This window comes from Python bivittatus, unplaced genomic scaffold (assembly GCF_059951505.1).
Source record: "Python bivittatus isolate LINGU-HERP-01145 unplaced genomic scaffold, Pbiv_v1 ctg000070_np1212, whole genome shotgun sequence".
In the NCBI taxonomy this organism is placed as follows: domain Eukaryota; kingdom Metazoa; phylum Chordata; class Lepidosauria; order Squamata; family Pythonidae; genus Python; species Python bivittatus.
In genome coordinates, this window is record NW_028277034.1 from 38,875,277 (window position 1) to 38,891,532 (window position 16,256).

Sequence of the window (16,256 nt, forward strand, 5' to 3'; positions counted from 1 at the left end):
TCCTAACAGATGTTGTTTCCTGGTGGGCGGGAGGGATGCGGGGGAAACACGCATCCTCGCTCCCGGGTCCTTGAAGCAGAAGGAAGCTCTCACAATGGCTCGCCGCCGAGCGTCATCTCCCTCGCAAGCCCCGCCCTGCAATTTCCATAGTCAGCGCTCATTGGTGGGGAGAGTCTCCGGGAGAACTCGGGGTCTCTTTCAAAGCTTGCCTCGGAACTTCCCCAAAGTTACCGACGTCTCGCTTAGCGAAGCGGGCTCCGTCGGAATTGGCTGCGCGCGTCCTTTTGCGCCTTTCCCCTAATCTCTGTCCGTTCTCCCGCCCCCGCTACCCCTGCACGGTAAGCATCTTCACCCGCAAAACTTCCTTTCCAAACCGGTCTCGGCTTCATCGAAAGTCCAGCTTGAAGGCATTTTGGCCAATTTAATATGATAACACCCGGAAAAATAGGGGGGCGGGGGCGGGAAACGGACGTTTAGGGATATTGTTGATCATTGGGCAGAAAGACCACGATGGTGCAGAGAATGACGGGCCGATCCTAAAAGAAAATGGTATAGGGTAGGAAGCTGCACGCACTTGGGGTTCCGTGTTGCCAGCCGTCCTTGTTTAGAAAGGTAAGATGATACTAAAAATTCCTTGGCAGTAACATGCAGATGTTTAAAACTTTAAGGCAGTGTTTCTCAACCTTGGCAACTTTCAGATGTGTGGACTTCAACCCCCAGAAGGCTGGCTGGGGAATTCTGGGGGTTGAAGTCCACACATCTGAAAGTTGCCAAGGTTGAGAAACACTGCTTTAAGGAGATAAAGAAAATGAAGTACAGTAATACTTATAGGTCAGACTGGAACATAGACTGTTTTAATGCTTCTTTTATGCTTTGTTTTTATTGTCTACCAAATCTAGCAGGACAGGGGTGTAGAAATATCCCAAGGAGAACATGGAAATAATGCAGTCATTTGAAAACAATTGGAAACGTTGCATAGGCAGAGTAGCATTGAAACAAAGAAATGGAGGCCTACATTGTAACTAGGAATAACTGCTATTTATTGAACATTATTGATGAGTGCTTTTTTGAGATTTAATATATTTACGGCATCTGGGAATAAACCAGTCTCAACAACGTGGGACTTTTTTCTGAATAGATAGGTCTAAGGGGTGCCAGTACTGCTTTGCCGCAGAAGATTACAAGTAATGCCATATAAAAATACAATAGAGCATATATTATTTTGCAGGAATGCAAGCCTTGTATAGTTGTAAGTTGTATTGTTGTAAGTAGGCAACATTGCGTCCTTCCCATTTTAGACAATCACACAATCCTTTGCCAAGACCGAAACTTCTGGGAAGAGAGCACCACACTGTTTATTCCTCAACCAAGCTCTGGATATGATGGGATAAAAAACTCAAATTCCCCATTATTGAAAATGGTTCCAGGCTGTACAACTTAATAGGAGTAAAGCTTTAATGAATTCCGTGGGATTTACTTTTGCCAGACATACATAGGAAAGTGTAAACTTTTACTTCATAGAAGCAGTGCTAACAACAACCACAAAATGTTGACATGTAGTTTTGTGTCTATAGATTTTCCAGAAAGTGGTGGCAATGAGATGCAGAATTTCATCTATTCTGTGTTTTTAAAATCAAGTCTGCTTCAGAAACAGCTTGAATCCTGGTGATTTCAGGAATAGATCCGTACATATTTTTGGTAGTAATACAGTATTTTTTTTTTTTGACTCCCCAGTCTAGCCTAGAGCCCCACAATTCTTGGGAGGTCTCCCCTCCAAGTACTAATCCTGTGTGAGCCTCCTTAGCTTCCAGCCCCAGACAAGGCTGGCCAGAGCTGCCATTTGCTAAGGCATCCTGTTCTATAAAAACCTTTGAATTAACTTGGTTTGCAATTTCCTAGGACAATTTAGTGCATTGTCAGATGTTTTATAGTTAGGAAGATAATCCTAGAAGAACATCCTTGTAAAAATGTATAAATTATTTTTATAGGTATCTGCAATTGTTATGTTCTTCACAGACTTCAATCATCTCAACTTAAAAATTTAGCATTTATTGAATTTGTTCAGGTTTTGTTTCCAAAAGGCTGCATACGCTGCCAACTCAATGAAGTGTATAGGATTACAATTTCACAGTACAATACATTATCATTATCATCATCCTGAATCAATCCACTGCAGGGTGAAGGTTTCTTCACTAAAGATTATACACCATAATCTTCCAAGATAGTCCAGTGCAGGTTGGGAAACAGATGTTTTTTTTCTTCCCAGGCTATGGCTGAGATAAAGTGACTGGCGCGGTATCACCCAGCCAGCTTGTGTGCCTTGTTCTTCCTGCTCCTAGCCCAGTGCCTCCCCATTACACCACACTGACTCGCACAACTGAAATGTGTCTACAAAGATATAAATCTAATTTATTTTAGTAAACTTGCTGCAATAATCATCATCGTTTCTCCATGTCCTGAGCAATTCAGTGTTGGAGCTTGCTGGGAAGTAGGCCTTAGGGGGTTTTCTTAGGGTACTTTCACATTTATTTTGGTGTGCTTTTGAGCTTACCTTATTGCCATAAGGTGGTGAACAGATGTTATTATTATTACATATTAATGTTCTATACCCAACCTGGGTGCTGCTTCCTAATTTGAAAAAGGCCCAGAGGAAGAGTTTCTTCATGATGTCTTTCTTTGTGATTTAATTGAAATATGATAATTTATTGATTTAAATGCATTAGTTGAAATGCATGATTAAATTAACATGTTTCAGGTAGATTAACTCAAAAGGTACTTCCATTTTGACAAGCAACACATTTAAAATATATTTTTAATGAAAGTGGTCATGAAACTACAAACAATCAAACAAAGATTTTTTCCCCATGTAGAAGAGAATGCATCTTTTAAACAATGCCTGTTGAAACACTTATGTAGACCAACTGAAGAACAACGGCAAGGTGCAGAAAGTTCTGCAGTTTGCTTCTGAAAAGCATCTATCACATATTTTCTTTCCTTTGGTGGGCAGTAGTGGATAGCAATAATGGTATTGTTTTAATTCATTCTCCTACTTATTTTATTCCAGTTACTCCACATTCCTGCCATGCCCATTCATCTGGAGTTCTTCTTTCTCCCTTTCTATGAACAAAATGTTCTTGTTCCTTTTGAACAAGCCCCAGCAGTTATATTCTAACCATAGGAGTCATCCACCAAGTTGTTGGCCACCGTTATAACTAATAAAACATACTTGCCTTTCAGTGCTAAAGGCATTTTCTATATTAATAGTTCAAACTTGTCTTGTTTATTTCCCACATTCTTCAGATGAGTTTTTAGTCAACAAAGGCCATACATGTTATAAGCCAATGTTCTTCCCTATTTTTCATTGAATAATTTATTAGGGTCCATTTAAGCAATACTGCCACTTCCTCATCCAGTTCACAAGTCTGTATTTGATATTCTCAGTTCAGCAATTGCCACAACTCTTCTCTTTGTCTTCCTGCATCCCCTCTGCCTTCAGGGATCCAATATCCCTTAGGGTTTTCATTTTTCTTCCTCTTTAAAGGGGATTTGAAAACTGTTTTTGAGTTTCAGCACTGTTTTTTCCTTCCAGGGATGTGCGAAGTTCACCAATTCTGTTCTCCTCCAGACCTGTTGAACCTCCTCTCATCTATCTATTCAAAGATAGGAGTATTTACTTCTGGAACACCCCAGAATGGCATAGTCCAGGAGGAGGTTCACATGGCCCAAATGGGAAATAGAGTTGCCGAATTTTCCATATTTCTACAATTCACTGTCCACTGGGCTTGCTTGTGTGTTTAATTGTCTTAGCCATTGGGTTAGCCACTGTCTTAGCCACTGGGTTAGCCACTGTTTTCCTCGGCCAAGGATGGACCATGAACCACCGGCAGCCGGCAGTCTATCTTTTCTGCAATGCTCCGCTCTAAGGAGACAGCCCTCAAGGAAGCAGTGGGTTTCATAGGCACTCTGAAGAGCTCCTTTGCTCATTTTTTTCCAGTGATTAAAGCAGTGCTACAGTTTTGCATCAAGAGATGAAAGACAGCCTGAGAGGCTGTGTGTACTGCAGTGACAGAGACAGCCTTGGTGGCTGCTTCATCCCACTTCTTCACTGTGAGGACAACCCCTTCAGAGCAATGGATTGCTTGGAGGAGAGGAGGAAATGTGATGACAATCATCTTTTTTTTATTGCTGGGACAATTTGCATAACATCTTAGATTGCTAATTAGGCAACTGCATCTTTATTTCAGTTTTCTTTTATTACATTTAGTAAAATTATCAATAAAGGCACCTCTTCCCCATGTTTGAAGCTTCTGCCAGCCCTGATCTCTGTCCTTCTGTGTTCTAACAGGTGGTTCTTGCCTGTCTGGAATCTTCTTTGGCTTTCTTCCAGCTTGGAAAGATGCCTATCCTTTCTTGCCAGTGCTTCTCCATCTATGCCATGACATATGCTGATCTTTTTTGTGCCTCCCCCACATGTCTACCGAAAGAAGCAGCTGCTGATCTGTGTAGCCTGCAGTTCATTTTTTAAAAATCACATGCTCCCTATATAACATAAGATATAGTTTTCTTTTGCTATATAATGAAAGGAAATACAAACATACACACCTGTTTTCTTTTCACTGTTGAAAAGCAGAACATAGCTGCCTTCTTGAAATGCTTACTTTGTAGGTGTGGCCTGGCTATTTTTGAGAAGCTTCTCGCCATAGGCAACAACAAATCTTATTTCTTACCAGGTTGATAAAGCCACATCAGCCCAAATAGCAGGATGTTATTTCACAACACAACTTAACCCTTGGATACAAAGTGTATGCCTTATGCTTTCCTGAAGTAGCTTAACCTCCAGGCTGTTAGTTAACCCCACACATTTTGATTAATATATCCACATTTCCTTCCCACCACATCATTAAGGACCCAGGTGTATTACATATGAAGTACTTCACTGAAGCTTATTCAGACCCTCACAGTAAGAGTTCAGTCAAAAGTCTTTGCTGCTTACTTCCAAACAGCAGTCCTCCAGCAGGACTAATTTGGGTTTAGAGTGACCCTAGGCAGCTTACAAACTAAGGTCTCTTGTTAACACAATATATAATGCCTAGAAACACCATGCTATAGCAGAATGTAAACCTGGCCCAATCACTTCCTTCCACATTTTGAATCATTCAGCAATGCTCACTATACAAGTGAAGCTAATCTGCCCTCAGTATATTTTAAGTATTAATAGAAAGTTGCACCATGTATTCAGCTGGAAAAATGCCAATGTATCTTGTTAAACACCTTCATCCTTCAAAATTTAAATGTATTTCCATTTTTTAAAATCACTGCCAAGAGTATTTTTGTTAGACAGTTCTTAAATATGTCTGTCAGTATCTACTCATGTATCTGCTTAGAAAGTCCTGCTGAGTTCATGAGGATTGAAAGGCGTGTGTAAGATCTCAGCCTCAACTAGTAAAAATTAATAATATACAATGCATTTCTAATATGTCTACTTAGAAGTAATTGTGGAGCTTACATCCACATAAGCATGCATAGGACTACATTTTAAATTATGAGTTATTTTCCTTCTATGTGGACCAATTATTTGCTATTGAATTAACAATCAGGTTGCAACATATAACATCAAATTAATCAATAGAATTAATTCTGTTAGTACTTTACAAATACATATAACTAACATTGTACCCCAATCAGTTAAAAGTAAATAGCTTTATGCATCTCTATGGTGGTTAAACATGAAAACATTCACATATAATGAACACCAAAAGCATTGGTCTTTATCATTGGCTTAGTAACATCACAATTTCCCATACACTGTGTACATATGGAAAAAAGAATCTAACTCTTCCTCTGGACAAATCTTTTAGACTACAAGTGGAAATTCTGTGACCTTCTAAATGGTGCTGAACAGCAGTTTCCAGTGTTCTTCATCCTTGATCATATTTCTCAACAACCACTGGGTGGCCCCAGGTTTCTAAGTAAAATAAAATAAAAACAAAATTGGAGTATCATGCCACTTATGCCATTATTAAAGGGAAAGGTAATTAGTAACAACATCATTACTGTTTCTCAAAACTCAGACTTCAGTTGAATAGAGCCATCTGTAGAGTCACCTTGTTCTACATGGTGCATCCTGGTGTGCTAGATCTCAATCCTTATAATCCCCAAAGGATTTCACATTTGGGGAGGACAAAACAGATTTTCAAGCAATGTGACCTATGGCTCTTGATTAACATTCATATAAATACTGCAGGAATTGCAAAACTAGCACTAGTAACTTTGATCAGTTTTCCAGTTTTCCTTATCCAACAACCTTTACATGTGCTGGAATACAATACCCATCATCTTCTGTTAACATGCTGATTGAGGAATTATAACTCAAAATATTTGTAGTAGTCTGCTTATGAAATGATAAATAATACTGATAATATATTTATGTTTGGATTAATATACATAGGTAATCATTATGCTACAGTATTCCCTTTCAGCACAAGCAACATATGCAAAATGCAGAAGGAGTGTGAGAAGTAGTGGGTGAAAGAAATTAAAGGAGATAAAACTAAATCTACTTTTTATCGGGACTAACCCAACACAGGCATGTTTTGTTTTATGCTGCTGGATAAATTTTTAAGATGCAATTAGATTTTTGACTGGTTTTTGAGTGTTCATTATGTTTTTATGTTCCTGTTCCCCTCTCAGTATTATATTGGTTAAGATAGGGAACCATATAAATTTGTTTCTTAAATAATAAAACAAATTAATGCAGAATTATCTGACTGATCTTGTAGTCAAAAACTGTGCCAATTGAAAATATTCTTCCATCCATAAACTCACATTTAAAAGGCTGGAAAAGACTGTGAAACTTAGAATGGTTCTTATTTACTCCATGAGGTGTCAATCTGATACTCACTTACATAAGAGGAAGAGCATCATGGAACTAAATGCAACTCACGTTTAAGTAAAAATACAGCATTCTTAGTGTCTTAGTTTAAAGGTCAAACAAGAAATAGCATTCATCACATATCCTGATGATCCATAGCTTTTTAAAAATGAAATAGCTGGCACATTATTTTAAAAATTGGTCCCTGGTTTTCTGGACCATAGTCCCTACATTTCATTTGCAGAAAGGAGCCTTTGAATCTCTTAACTACCTTCTTTTGCAAATACCTCTTTTTCTCATCCCAGTATCAGGTTATCTTCAACAATAATGTCACTTATTTTAGCACATCTGTCTGTCCATTTGTCTTCTCCTAAACTACCCTGCTGGCATGAATAAAAGAGGTTAATTATAATAGGAAAACTGAGAGGCAGGAAAAGATAATAGAATGGGAGAAAGTCCAGTTGAATTCTACATGGCATTATCACTACTACTCTAAAATGCTGCCTTTCCCTTTGAAAACTCAAAGAAATAGCATCGGTTTCATCTACTGGAGGCACCTATTCCCATCGAGCATTATCAGCAAGTATACTTATATGTATTCATGTTTCAATCTCATTTGAATGCCAACAGAAAATGTCCTTTGATTGACCATACCTTGGCCATACAACTGTCCCAGCTACTGTATGTAATTCTGGCAGCTGGCAGGCTGAGTATCCATGCCAGTGGTAGCACTTCCAGAAGAGAGCTGATGCTGCTTTGTAAATGCCTTACGCTGGGTACAGTAATGTCTGTGATAACTGGAAATCTCTTTAGAATTGTAGCAAGGATAATAAGTCATCCTAGAATGAGATGTCATTTTGAACAGCCTCCCCCTGGTGTTCCTACCAGCTCTTAAATGTGATTCAAAGTAAACAAAAAAGAACTTAATGTAATTCTTTCTGGTCTAGGACATTTCATATTGCAGGTAAGATATTTAATATTGATGATGTATTTTTATTATCTGATTTTATTAACTATAACACATCCTGAGATTTCTGCTACATGGTGGGTTCTACAGCCAAACCAAATAAATGTTTGAATGACAAAGATGGAGCCTCAGTGTTCCATTTTTTATCCTGATCCATTCCTTCTCCTCTCTTTTGGTTTTGCTATCGTTGCTCATTCAACACAATCCATTGGGAAATTGATTGGTTCTTGGTTCTGTCCCATAATAACTCTGGAATGTGAAAAAGTGAACTAGCACCAGTTGTGTTCTAGTTTTCTGTATTGTAACTGTCAGGATCTACGCAAGCTAGAAACCATAGTTGTCTTTAATTTAGACTAGCAATGCATACTAAACAGTTAAATGGTTAAAATGTTAATTGCAGGCCCGCTTGCTTGTTCCTGCCATTGAAGTTAGAAGAAGAGGGGAGGAAGATGCCAAGCCAGGTGCTGCTGTTATCTCTACAGAGGCTCCAACAAGGTCAAGCAACCGTGAGACCAGGAGAAAGGTGCAAGGAATTTCAAGCAGGAAAAGAAAGGAGAAGGGGGGGGAATGGGCTTAAAAAGGGAAGGTTTTGTTTTGTAGGCTTAGACTCAAAAAACTATAGATGCTGTGCATTTCTCCTAATAAAGAAATCTGTAATGGAACTAATTAGACTCCAGAGGATTTACTGAACTTTGGGAATGAGTGTGCAGACTCTGACATTTTGCTGAGTCTCACAATTTCAAGTGAGGGATTTACCCGAGGAAAAACCTGCCATGAAAATCTCTCACATCAAACGCCTGGGAAGCCCAGCTGCTGCCAGGATGGAAGAGCAGAGCGCTGACTGAGGAGCAGTTGGGGGTTGTGAAGAGGAAGGGGAAACCCTAACAAGAACCTTTGCACGCCTTCCCGCGGCAAGTGACCCTGAATGGCACAAAGCCCAGGTATGGAACCAGGAAGAGTTGTTCAGGGAAACGTTATTCCTAGGGATGGAGCCCGAGGAGCGTTGGTCCATGACTACTGGCCGAGTAGAATCCACCAGGATGGGAGCCTTAGAGGAAAGCATAAGCCTGTTACAAGCCGAATGCAGCATGATGCGACAAGAGATGAGAGGGATGGGCGACCTGATATGGTGTTCAGGTATGTTCCAGGCTCCCGAGGCACAGCGAGAGTACAGAGAGATTGGGAACCATGTGGCTAGCCACCCCCCCTCCCCCTGTGATGCCAACTCCAGTGGCTCCTGCAGCCCCAGGCCCCCCGCCTGTTCCAGCCTGCCTGCTGTGGAATCTCCTGCTGCCCAACTGCCGCCTGCACCCCCCCCAAGGCAACCAAGAAGCCCTCCTCAAACGCTGGGGGTTACGCAAAAAATACAGCAGGGATCCAAACGAATTGGCCAGTTTCATGGCTCACGTTACCCTGTGCATGGAGCAGACCGGCCATCTATTCACCACTGACAGGGAACGCGTGATCTATGTTTGCAGGGCGCTTTCTGGGAAAGCGGGAGAATGGTTGATTGAAGTGTGCGAAGCCCAAGCGCCCGAACTCCACAACCTCGCCCGCTTCTTAACAGCCCTGAGGAGGAGGTTTGACGACTCGGGAGTAGCCACAAGGGCCCGCTCCCAATTAGTTAAAGAGTTAAAGTATGGCAGGGATCCTGGAACGTTGGCGAATATGCCCTAGAATTCCGGAGCCTCGCGGAGCCAAAGGAGGCTCTCCTCCTTGGCCTGAGGAGTTTAAAGTTTCCTGCTTTCAACAAGGGTTGCGCCGCAATTTGTGTCAACTGGCTTACTTGCGAGGAAACCCACGTACCGTTGAGGGATGGGTGGAGCATGCCGCGCAAGTGGAGGCTGATTGGATGGCCGTTGATCCAGCATTCAAGCAGCAGAGTGGCGCACCCGTGCAAGCGCTTCGGAAGCCACCAGTGAGAGGAGGAGACGAGAGTTTTCCCAGAGTGGCAAGGCAACACGTCTGTTTTCGTTGCAGAGAACCGGGGCATTTCACGCCAGCCTGTACCAAGCTGATGCCTGCGCATCTGCAGGAGCCGCGGAAATCCCCGGGAGCTACCCAAAAAGCCGCAGCTCGCAAAGGGAAGAAGTGAACCACAGCTGGGGGAACGGAGTTGCCATTCCCAGATCCCATCCTCTATGAAGAGGGATCAGTGGTGAAAGAGCAGGAAAACCCCGCTGCCCAACCAGGGGGGGTCCTGACAAAATGGCGGTCGCGACTAACGACGATGACGATTCCAATGAGGACGAAGGGGTGAGTGTTACCACCGTAAAAGTGACTATCTCAGCACCCAGAACAGAGCGCAGACCTATGCTAACAGCGTTAATGGACACAGGCTGCTCGCGCTGTTTAATCAGCCCAATTCTTGTCAACGCATTAGAACTAAAAGTGAAAAAATTGAAAACCCCCATAGTATTTAACCAGTTGGATGGATCTCAAGCAGGGGAAGGGGCTGTGCAGTACCGCACAGAACGTTTTGAACTGCAAGTGGGAACCCACCAAGAGACTCTTAAATGCTTAGTAGCTCCTTTGGGAAGTTATGCCCTAATCCTGGGAGCAAACTGGATAAAAAGGTGGGACCCTAGAGTCTATTGGAAAACAGGGTGAATGGAGTTTGTGGATGGAACTTATTTGGCTTCTAACCCACCAACAGGGGAAGGCGTTGTGGCAGCAGCTGCAAGCAGCAGTGTTCCGCCCCAAAGCCTGGACTCTGAATCAATTGACAACATTCCAACACCCTACAGGGATTTAAAAGCAGTTTTCAGCAAAAAGGAGTCAGGCACACTGTGTCCCCACAGAGACACTGACTGTGCTATTGAAATTGAACCCGGGGCTAAATTCCCAAAGAAAAAAACATACTCTATGACCCAAAAAGAACTGGCAGCCTTAAGGGAGTTTATAGATACCAATCTGGCAATAGGATTTATATAACCTGCTAAATCGCAGATGGCTGCACCAGTTCTGTTTCGGGAGAAAAAAGATGGAAGTTTAAGACTTTGTACTGACTATAGGGGGCTCAATGCTGTTTGCGAAGAAAATAAGTACCCATTACCCCTAATGAAAGACTTGTTAGCACATTTATCTAAGGGGAAAATCTTTACCAAGCTGGATTTAAGGGATGCATATTTTCGAGTGCGCATCAAAGAAGGGTACGAATGGATGACCTCATTTAGCACCCCTTTTGGCTGCTATGAGTACAAGGTCATGCCCTTCAGGCTTTTGGGGGCCCCTGGGGTGTTTATGCAACTAATTAATGAGGTGCTGCATGAATATCTGTATCGGGGAGTGTTGGTTTATTTGGATGACATTCTCATTTATTCTGATAACTTGGAAAATCATATAAAGTTGGTTCGTAATGTGTTAAAAAAGTTGCTGGATGCCCAATTATATGCCAAATTGTCAAAATGTGAATTCCGTAAACAACAAGTGGACTATTTGGGGTATCGCATATCACATGCAGGAATTGAGATGGACCCCTCCAAAGTAAAAGATGTTCTGGGGTGAGAAGCTCCCAAAACTAGAAGGCAATTGCAAAGCTTTCTGGGTTTTGCTAATTTCTACCGCCAGTTCATTCCAAACTTTGCACAAGTGGCACTGCCACTAACTGATTTATTAAAAACTAAAGGTAAAGGAACACCAAAAGCTCAAAGGCCTGGGGCCCCATTAATATGGACTGCTGAGTGCCAGAAAGTATTTGAAGCTCTGAAAACATTATTTACTGCTGAACCAATTCTAAAACAAGCCTGAGCCTGATCAACCTTTTGTAATTCAAGCTGATGCTTCTGATGTGGCCATAGGAGCAGTGTTGCTTCAGAAAGACGAAGGGGGGTCACTCAAGCCTTGTGCATATATCTCCCACAAATTTACTGAAACCAAAAGGAGATGGCTTGTTTGGGAAAAAGAAGCTTTTGCAGTTCGCTGGGCTTTAATGACATGTAGACACCTCCTGGAGTGGAGGGGTCACCCCATCCTTTCGAGGTTTGACTGATCATAAAAATTTGGAAGCCCTCACAACACCTAGAAAGCTCTCTCCTAAGCAAGTTCGCTGGGCTCAATTTTTCAGCCGCTTCAAATTTACACAGAAGTTCATCCCTGGAGGGAAAAACTTTTTGGCTGATGCTTCATCCAGATTGCCTCAGCATAACAGCCAACGAGAGCAGATAGTAGCACCAGTGATTCCTAAATCACAACCAGGCTCAGTAGCACTTATCAGAGCTCAAACCAGAACTCCTAAACAAACACCTACTAACGAACTGCTTCAAAAAATAAATGCAGCATTGGATTCAGATAAATGGTTCCAGGAACATAAAAATACTTTAACTAATGAACAACAAGCCTGGTGGATGGGAGGCAAAGTACCATCTTCACTACGTAAGGACATTTTGCAAAGGGGCCATGATGACAAAATATCTGGACATTTTGGATTTATAAAAACTTTACATTTATTACGTAGGCAATTTTGGTGGCCTACTATGAGAAAGGACATATCTGAATTTGTGTCTACATGCCCTACATATGCCATTTCGAAAAAGAAAGGAGGAAATCCTTTGGGACTGTTACAACCAGTAGCTACTCCTCAACAACCTTGGAAAGAAATTGCTATGGACTTTATTGTTGATTTACCTGAAAGTAATCACAACACTGTTATTTGGGTAGTCATTGATTTTTTCTCTAAACAAGCACATTTTATTCCATGTGCTTCAATTCCTAATGCTAAAAAACTGGCCAAACTATTTATTCAAAACATATACCGCCTCTATGGCACCCCCAAGAGGGTGATTTCAGATCACGGGCCACAGTTTACCTCCAAATTTTGGAGGGAATTTATTACTTTAATTGGTTCCACACAAGCCCTGAGTTCCAGTTTCCATCCAGAGATGGATGGATCTTCCGAGAAATTGAACTCAATATTAGAACAATACTTAAGATGTTTTACTAATCACCAACAAGATGATTGGTCAGAACTCTTATCCTTTGCTGAAGTTGCTTACAACAATACTATACACGAAAGTACTGGATTTACACCTTATAAGATAGCTACTGGGCAAGACTTCTTGCCTTTTCCAGAACTGCCTTTGAAGGATTTCCCTGAACTTTCAGCTGATCAGTGGATCAATAATATCACACAACTATGGCCTCTAATTGTTAAATCACTACAGAATGCCAGAGAACAACATAAGAAATTTGCTGATAGAAAACGTTCTGCAAACCCCCCTTGGAAAGTGGGTGACAAGGTCTGGCTCTCTACCAAGAACTTAAAAACTACTCAACCATGTAAAAAACTTGGCCCAAAATTCGTTGGGCCTTTCCTCATTGAAAAAATTATCAGTCCTGTTGCTTTTAAATTAACACTTCCAAAACATTACAGAAACATACATCCAGTATTTCATGCTAATCTGTTAAAATCATTCAAAGACTCAAGTACATGGCATCCAACCAAACCTCCAAATCCCATCATGATTGAAGGGCAAAGCCATTTTGAAATACAAGTCATATTAGACTCTAGGAAATATAAAGGCAAACTACAATATTTGGTCCAATGGAAACATTTCCCAAAAACACATCATGAATGGGTTGATAATACAAATGTAAAAGCACCAAAACTCATTGCTGACTTTCATTCAAAATATCCAAATAAGCCTAAATAATACTATGTAGTATATGTATTCAAACTACCATTGTATATATATTTTGTTTTTCTTTTCAGATCCTTTTTCGAATGTGAACACATTCGTCCTATTGGAAGGTGGCATGTCAGGATCTACGCGAGCTAGAAACCATAGTTGTCTTTAATTTAGACTAGCAATGCATACTAAACAGTTAAATGGTTAAAATGTTAATTGCAGGCCCGCTTGCTCATTCCTGCCATTGAAGTTACGAGAAGGGGGGAGGAAGATGCCAAGCCAGGTGCTGCTGTTATCTCTACAGAGGCTCCAACAAGGTCAAGCAATTGTGAGACCAGGAGAAAGGTGCAAGGAATTTCAAGCGGGAAAAGAATGGGGGGGGGGGGAATGGGCTTAAAAAGGGAAGGTTTTGCTTTGTAGGCTTAGACTCAACAAACTATAGATGCTGTGCATTTCTCCTAATAAAGAAATCTGTAATGGAACTAATTAGACTCCAGAGGATTTACTGAACTTTGGGAATGAGTGTTCAGACTCTGACAGTAACAGCATGTTATCCATATGGATATATTTGCTTGACATTAGAAAAGAAACAAGGCACACCCTACTGCAGTGAGAATGATAAGGCCTTGTTGTATCTGTAAGGGTGTCCAGAAAACACTGGATGTGCTGCTGTTAATGCAACATCCATTGATCATTTAGCACAGGGTTTCTCAACCTGAGCAACTTTAAGATAGGTGGACTTCAACTCCCAGAATTCCCCAGCCAGCATGGCTGGCTGGGGAATTCTGGGAGTTGAAGTCCACCCATCTTAAAGTTGCTGAGGCTGAGGAACCCTGATTTAGCAGGTTAAATTAAGCTATGTGTGCATACACATACATGCACAAATATGTAGTACATGGAAAATGAATGAGTGGGTCTCCTTAAATGTTTGTTGTACTTGTTTATACCCCATAATATATTTTGATTTTTGGCTTAGCACAAGGATAACGTCTCCACCCCAACATTCAAAGGGTTCATTTCACCGATGTTTTGGGAGGGTGGCAATAGGTGTTGCCATTTTCTCCTTCTCCAAAAATTAGAGAAAACACTACTGTATGTCAAAAGCTTTCTGTAGGAATAAAAAAGCTCTGCATCAGCTGAAAGGGGGCTAGGAGGAATGCCAATGAATTATTCTAGCCCTTTTCTTCTAGTTTTGTCTCCTTTTTCACAGAAGTGAGCACAAAGCATTCTCTTCTGCTTACTGCAACTGAAAGAAAGCAAGCACTTGCTTACACTTATATGTGAATGGTATAGCTTGTATAGAATGATTGTTTGAAGTAATCCAATTGTGTGTTTTTCTAGTTCTATTTATTCTCATTTTGAAGAAGCTTTATTTATTATTGTTCTGTAACTATTTATCACCTCCAGAATCTCATCAATGCAAGTCTGATATGTTGTTAATGTTTACTACCTGGAGGATGTCAAATTAAAGCAAGGGTATTTGGTTTGTATTTGTTTAGTCTGCACCTACTGAACCAAAATATGATCTAAACTGTAGCTGTAGTTCAATACAATACTTAGACCAGTGTTTCTCAACCTTAGCAACTTTAAGTTATGTGGACTTCAACTCCCATGCTCAGATGCTGTCTGGGGAATTCTGGGAGTTAAAGTCCACATATCTTAAAGTTACTAAGGTTGAGAAACACTGACTTAGACATTTGGAACACCCTGTATTTGTACATCTTAAATTTTGTAATTTTCTTCTCTCCCCAAGTTAAGTTTGACTGCATGAATGCATCTGTATGTAGGTTTCTTGGAAACAATGCAGAAGTGGTTTTCTACCAACTTCTTCTGGGTTTGTTATCTCCTGTCCAGGATAATATATAGCTCTAGGATTTTTTGATGGTCTCCCATCTGATACCAAGCAGGTTTAAGTCTTGTATCTCAGATTTGATTATTATTATTATTGGAATGGTTATAATCCTAACTACTTTTATAATATCTTGGAATAAACTTTGTTGCCTACCTTGTAGAGTTCTGTTTTTACATCTGGTAGTCCCCTCCACAAAAATACCTGAATGTACTACAAAGATATTAATATGCTGCATTATGCAATGACCCCATTTCTAGACTTATGACTATAACTGTTTTTTAAGTTAAGTCTCAGATTTTTCAAAAATTATTTCCCCGTTTGCCTTTATTCATTTAATTAAACAGAGCAAATAAAAAAGAACAAAGAGAATGATAAAAAAGAAAGACAGAAACCACATATATTTATAGTTATTCATGACTTATGAATGAGTTGCTTGTAGATGTAGATTATTTTATATATGGAAAATTATAATGAAATATGCTCATTCTTTCTTGAAACTGTTACAAAATTTTACATACATATATGAGAAGTAGGCACACACACAAACAATTTTTTGTGGTTTTGCTCACAGTAGGGGTTGTCAAACCTTTTTGTAGAGGTCCATATCCAACCCCTCTGCTGCCTCTGCAGGTAGGGCTGGCAGGTCTGTGGGCAAGAGAGCATGGCAGACATTGGATGATGTTGGCCTACCAGAAAGGAGAGCTGATAGGCTGCCACCAGGGGAAGGAAGAATGCCACTTTGGAATAAGTAACAAAAAAATCTTGGAAAGTGATTGAGATGATCCACTACTATGCAAAATGGTGCACCAAATCTCAGAAAGCTCAACACTCAATAATTTGGCCAGCTATTTCAAAGAACTTGTTTCTGAAAATAAAAATGATGGTGTAGCTACAGGCTAGCCTTTTGAAAGTGTGTTCCATTTGTCCAAAATAACATAA

The 16,256-nt window shown here is 40.6% G+C and overlaps 1 long non-coding RNA gene across 2 annotated transcripts; it reads left to right on the forward strand.

Annotated features, from left to right (window-relative positions):
* The first annotated feature begins 221 nt into the window (after positions 1 to 221).
* On the forward strand, positions 222 to 13,825 carry LOC148216882 (uncharacterized). Of its 2 annotated transcripts, none has more exons than XR_015794614.1 (3): positions 222 to 338; positions 8,239 to 10,094; positions 13,549 to 13,825. It is a non-coding gene; the product is annotated as an uncharacterized LOC148216882 (long non-coding RNA). The 2 variants fall into 2 exon arrangements; XR_015794615.1 differs by lacking the exon at positions 222 to 338 and adding an exon at positions 384 to 612.
* The last annotated feature ends 2,431 nt before the right edge of the window (positions 13,826 to 16,256 follow it).